Below are 6,668 nucleotides of genomic sequence, written 5' to 3'. Positions count from 1 at the left end.
GTCAAAAATCCAATGCTTCAAACCTTGTATGATTTGGAGCTGAAACGAGGAATATATGGCCTTCGGAAGACAACTGCTCCAGGTGTGCGAAAATTTCGCACACCCCCTTCAGGTGTGTGAATGGTGTGCGAGTTTCGCACACCCCTTCCCCTGTTTTGCCAACTCCACACGAGATCTTTTCTTTTAGATATTTTTGTATAAATTTCCATTCTTCTCCTTGTAATCCACCAATCATAAGATTTCTTAGCTAGGAAGGTTGGAAAAACTTCTCTATTTATACTCCTTTGCATCCGTTGAAACAGATATGATGGAATATATGGAGAAATATATGTAAGATATATATAGAAATATATAAAGCTTGGTTTTTCTCTCTTCTCCGGTTCTTCCCCATTTCTCTTTTCTTAGTAGCCAAACATCCTTGGTGGATGAAATCCCCAAGGATGAGAGGCTAAAACCTTTTAAGTTTCTCAAAGTATGGATGTTATGTGATGGCTTGGATGCATTCCCATGGAAATTTCTCGCACCCGGAAGGTAAGGTAATCGTTTTTCATTAATAGTTCATTAATGCAAAGTTTAGTTTTTATTTCCATTGGACAACTTCCAACGGCCAATACTTGATAAGCTTTTGGATTTCTATCCATTAGTTATCTCCTACGAGCTATTGGAAGGTGAGGTTTTCAATTCCAAGTTTTGCATTAATCCGTTAGAACCAATTTCAATGGCCATTGAAAGGTGAGTTTATCACTTGGAATGACTTTGAGTTGCCAATATTTGGTAAGCTTTTGGCTTTAGACCATTAGTTATCTCTTACGAGCCATTCAAAGGAAGTCTAAGGTGAATAACCATTGATGAAATTCACTACCATCTATTTTGCCATTTTAAAGGATTAAAACTTGATTTGCTAAATCCATACCGGTTCGGAAAGCAAGCATCACCATAGTTGCAACCCCAACGCGAGGAGCCTATCCTAAGATTTCCAATTTGCATAAGAGCCAGAGCATAGCTATCCTATCTTTGAGAAACTTGTTTTTACACCCTTTCATTTTAGTCTTTAATGTTAGCTTAAATTAGTTTAAATCTTTCTAAAACATTTACATCTTCTTTTAAAGCTAACATTCATAAGAAAATCACCTATTTTCCTAATTTGAATATCACTTGTGTTTGCGAAAACCCTTCCCAGTGAACGATCCTAGAACCACTTGCTATAGTAGCTTGGCTACTTTAGTAATAGTATCTAAGGTATAAATTTTGTTGATACGCCTTTAAAGCTAAGCTACCATGAGTCGCATCAGTAACTGAAATTACTTATAAAGAAAAGTGTTTCTTGGAATAATTGGATCATTAGGGTTAGGCTCCTAATACAAAAATAGAGTTTTGGTCACTTGAATCTTTTCCTCGCATTGGAGATTTAACATATAGTTATTTCTCTAACCAGTGTGGTACAGATGCTTCCCTTTTATGGATTCAAACAATAAATCCCTCTCACTGATTTATCTTAGAATGGCTCATGCCTCTCACCTAGCATTTACCATTCAAGGCGATCCATAACCTTGGATTACCCTTCACAAGCTTGCAAGAGATAACTAATGGATGTCTCCTTAGAGTCCAAAAGCTTACCAAGTGTTGGCTATTCTAGCAAATCCTACCTTTAAACCACCTCCCAATGGCTCGCAAGAGATAAACTAGTGCATCTCAATGGATGGAGATCACTTGCCTTACCAAGTGTTGGCCCAGGTGATTTAAAATCGTTTTAAGTTAACTAAAAGCATAGAAACCATTAACGGGTCACACTTTCTCTTCATTAAAAGCTGAAACAACAAAACTTCCAATTGTTACATTTGGCACCTTACCCAGCTTCCTTGACTCCAAGAGACAAAAAGTCTAGCCACTCATTCTCTGAGGAAACATCCTCAAAGCTTGTTTGGCTAGTAAGAAAAATGCAATCAAAGTGAGTAGGTAAGGCAGAGCAAAGCTCTGTGTATTACTTCATTCAAAACTATACAAAAAGTGGTCTCTTAGAACAAGCTCTTGAGATATCTGTATAAAGAAAATTACAAAACTATATTAAGGAGGTTATTCACCCTTTGTTCTTACTTACTAACTAAGGAATCCTATGATTGGTGGATTATAAGGAGAAAATGGGGATTTAAACAACAAATATCTAAGGAAAAAATCTAAAAGAGTTGGTCACAAATATCTGGAAGCACTCAGGTGGATTTCGCAGGCATGCAAGATGGGCTGCGAAATTTCACAAGCTGAAAGTCTCCATTTCACAGCCAAAGGCTAATTTCACAACTGCGAAATTGGCTTTCAGCTTGGTATGATTGGATTCCAATGGCTATAACTTCTTCATTTCAGCTTCGATTCATGTAGCATTTGAAGTGTTGGACTTCTGACTTCCCGAACTTCGAAATGACATATAGTATGAATGAAATGGACTCCAGGAAGTGCTTAAAATGTGTCCAAGAGTTTCTATTCTCTTGAATTCTTCATGTTAGATTTCTCTCTTTGTTTTCCCTCCTTGCATTCATGATTTGCTTTTGGCAAAGGACTATAAAGCTCTAAAGCTTGGGTTCTTCATGTAAATGAGCTTTCATTTGCTTTTCCATGGATTCAATAGAACTTTCCTCAATCTTGGATTGCTTTGGTGATCAAAATGCTATCAAAAACACCAAAACTTAACACAATTTGATTAGAAACACTTGCAAGGGTCCTTAACATGCCAATTGAGTTAAAAGGTAATAACTACTACTCAAAAGTGTTTAAAAGAGTTAATTACAAGCTATAAAATAACACTTTTTGAGTAGCAATCAGAAAGCCCATACCTGTGTATAGAATTTAGAGCCCTCAGCTCATGACCAGGAGTTTTTCATGTAATTGACAACCTTAAGTTGTGAATAACATCTAGAGCCCTAAGCTCATGGCTCAAAGTCTTTCATGTCAACTAAAATCCTCAGTTTTTCATATAATCTAGAAGCCTAAGCTCATGACCCGAAGTCGATCATGTCATCCACAACTCTGTGTTGTTAATAACATCTACATCCCTAAGTTCACGACCCAAAGTTGTTCGTGTCAATTACAACCTTGAGTTGTTCATAGCATCTAGAACTTTAAGCTCACGACTAAAAGTTGTTTATGTCTTCCATAGCACTGAGCAATTCATAACATTTAGAGGCTTGAGCTCATGACGCAAAATCGTTCATATCATCCACAACTTGAGCTGTTTATAGCATCTTGATGACTAAGCTCACAGGATCTCGAGTCATTCATATAATCCATAACTCTGATCTATTCATAGCATCTAAAGCCTTAGGATCACGACTCAAAGTAGTACATCTCATCTATAACCCTAAGCTTTTATAGCATCTAGAACCTAAGATCATGACCTAGAGTTATTCATGTCATTTATAACCCTGAGCTATTCATAGTATCAAGAGCCCTGAGCTCACAACCTAGACTCTTTCATGTCATCAATAACCCAGGCTTGTGTATAACATGTAGAGCCCTAAGCTCACGACCTAGAGTCTTTCATGTCATTGACATCCATAAGTTATGAAAAGCATTTAGAGCCCTAAGCTCACAAATTGAAGTCATTCATGTTAACCACATCTCTTCCCTATTCATAGAATCTGGAGGCCTAAGCTTGTGACCTAAAGTTGTTCATGTCATTCACAACCTTGAGATTTTAATATCGTTTAGAGCCCTAAGCTCACAACCTGAAGTTGTTCATCTCATCCACAACCTTGAATTTTTCATAACATCTTGAGCCCTAAGCTCATGACCCATAGTCGTTCATGTCAATCACAACCCTAAGTTGGTCATTGCATGTAGAAAATTGCACTCACATCCCAAAGTCTTTCATGTTAATAACAACCTTGAGTTGTTAATAGAATCTAGAGACCTGAGCTCCTAACCCATAGATGTTCATGTATCGATAGCCTTGAGTTGTCAATAGCATCAAGAGGCCTTAGCTCATGACTTGGAGTCATTCATGTCAACGATTGCCCTAAGTTGTTCATAGCATCTAAAGCCCTGAGCTCACGAGTTAGGGTCTTTCATTTCATCAACATCCTTAAGTTGTGCATAACATCTAGAGCTGGGAGCTCACAAATTAGAGTCTTTCATGTCAACCACAACCCTTAGTTGTTTATAGCAACTAGAGCCTTGAGCTCACGACCTAGGGTAGTTGATTACTACTCAAAAAATGCTATTTTATAGCTTGTAATTAACTCTTTTAAACACTTTTGAGTATTAGTTATTACCTTTTAACTCAATTGGCATATTAAGAACCCTTGCAATCATTTCTAATCAAATTGTGTTAAGTTTTGACGTTTTTGATAGCTTTTTGATCACCAAAGCAATCTAAGATGAGGGAGAGCTTTATATAGTCCATGGAAAAGCAAATGGAAGCTCATTTAAATGAAGAATTCAAGCTTTGGAGCTTCGTAGTTCTTTGCCAAAGTCAAATCAAGAATGCAAGGAGGAAAAAGAGAGAAATATAACATGAAATTCTAGAGGATAGTCACTATCAGCCACTTTTGGAGCACTTCCTGGAGCTCAAATTATGCATACGATATCTTGTTTCGAAGATTGGGAAGTCAGGATTCCAATGCTTCAAATGGTACACAAATTGGATCTTCGTTATGGCTGTTTGAAGACAACTACGCAAAGTTGAGCGAAATGAGCTACGAAAATTTCGCTGGGTGTTTCGCAGCTGCGAAACCACCCTTTGGCACATGAGTGCCATTTCACAGCTCCACCTCCTCATTTCGCAGCTGTGAAATGGGCTGCGAAAATGTCTCCACCCTGCAAAAATGCTCCTTGCCTGCGAAATGGCCCTTGGTTGTGAAATGCCCTCCAAGTTACAAATCAAGTTGCAAATCATCTCCAAGTTACGGAATCACCTCCAAGTTGCAAAACCAAAGTTCAAACTTGCAAAATGGATAATTCAACATGTGAATCAACGTGCGCAATCCACCTGTGCAATCCAAATATTTGCTATCGACTTAGTTAGAGTTTTTTTCAAGATATTTTGTGTAAATTTATATTTTCTCCTTGTAATCAGTCAAAGATATTATTGGGATATTTCTTAGAAAATATCTTCTCTATATATATCTTTGAACCAATGTAAATCAATGGAGGAGATATCAAATAGATCAGATATCATATATGTAATCCGACGAGAGGAAGAAATATATTTTACAGAGCACTTGCTCTGTTTTTCTTTCATATTTTTGTTTTCTCGTTATTTTTATTTCTAGCCAAACAAACTTTGAGGATGTTTCCTCAGAGGATGAGAGGCTAGGCTCTTTGTCTCTTGGAGTGAAGAAAGCCGGGTAAGTTTCTGAATGCATAAATTGGAAGTTTTGTTATTTCAATTTTTAATGAAGAGAAAGTGTGACCCGTTAATGGTTTTAGTTAACTTAAAATGCCTTTGAATCACCTGGGCCAACACTTGCTAAGGCAAGTGATCTCCATCCATTGAGATGCACTAGTTCACCTCTTGCAAGCCTTTGGGAGGTGATTTGAAGATAGGATTTTCTAGAATAGCCAACACTTGGTAAGCTTTTAGACTCCAAAGAGACATCCATTAGTTATCTCTTGCGAGCTTTTGACAGGAAATCCAAGGTTAAAGATCACCTTGAATGGAAAATGCTAGGTGAGAGGTATGAGCCATTGCAAGATGCATCAGTGAGAGGGATTTAATGTTTGAACCCATTAAGAAAGCATCTGTACCACATCGGTTAGAGAAATAACTATATGTTAATTCTCTAATGTGAGGAAAAGATTCAAGTGACCGGAACTCTCTTTTTGTTTTTGGAACCTGAGCCTAGTGATCTAAAACTCCAAGAAACACTTTTCTTTGTAGTTAAAATCAGTTACTATTTTTGGTTAGCTTAAAACCAACCTTTTCAAGCAAAGATTATGTTTTCTTTTAAAGCTAACCTTGAAATGAAAAAGCACCAATTCAGCTTTGAATTAATATCAATTGTGAAGTGAAAACCCATCCCAGTGAATGACCCTAGAGCCACTATGCTATGCTAGCTGAGGCTATCCTACTACATGGTGTAATAGGTTACAAATTTTGTTGATTACTCCCATCTAAGGACCACAATCAAGGAACACCAGCTGGAACGAATCAAATGGCACCATTGTCAGGGACCATTGAGAGGACATGAATCAGCTGATACACCAATTGGGAACGAATCAATAGTTCATGTCAACCACAACCTTAGGTACTTCATAGTATCTACAGTCCTGAGCTCATGACCCGTATTCTTTCATGTCATTGACAACTATGAGTTGTTCATAGCATTAGGAGCCTTGAGCTCAGAACCTGGAGCCGTTCTTGTCAACCATAACCCAAAACTTTTCATAACATCTAAAGCCTTGAGCTCACGACCTTCAATACATCATGTAATCCACAACCCTAATCTATTAATATCATCTAGAGCCTTAAGCTCACAACTTGAAGTCATTCACGTCAACCATGGCTTAGAGCTGTTCATAGCATGTAAAACCATGAGCTCATGACTCAAAGTCTTTCATTTCAACCATAACTTTGAGTTGTTCATTGCATCTAGAGCCCAGATCTCACGATTGAGAGTTGATCATGTCATCCATAACCCTGACTTGTTCATAGAATGTAGAACCTTGTGCTCACAACC

The sequence above is a fragment of the Vitis riparia genome, unplaced genomic scaffold, assembly GCF_004353265.1.
Source record: "Vitis riparia cultivar Riparia Gloire de Montpellier isolate 1030 unplaced genomic scaffold, EGFV_Vit.rip_1.0 scaffold205_pilon_pilon, whole genome shotgun sequence".
In the NCBI taxonomy this organism is placed as follows: Eukaryota; Viridiplantae; Streptophyta; class Magnoliopsida; order Vitales; family Vitaceae; genus Vitis; species Vitis riparia.
This window is presented reverse-complemented; position numbering follows the sequence as displayed.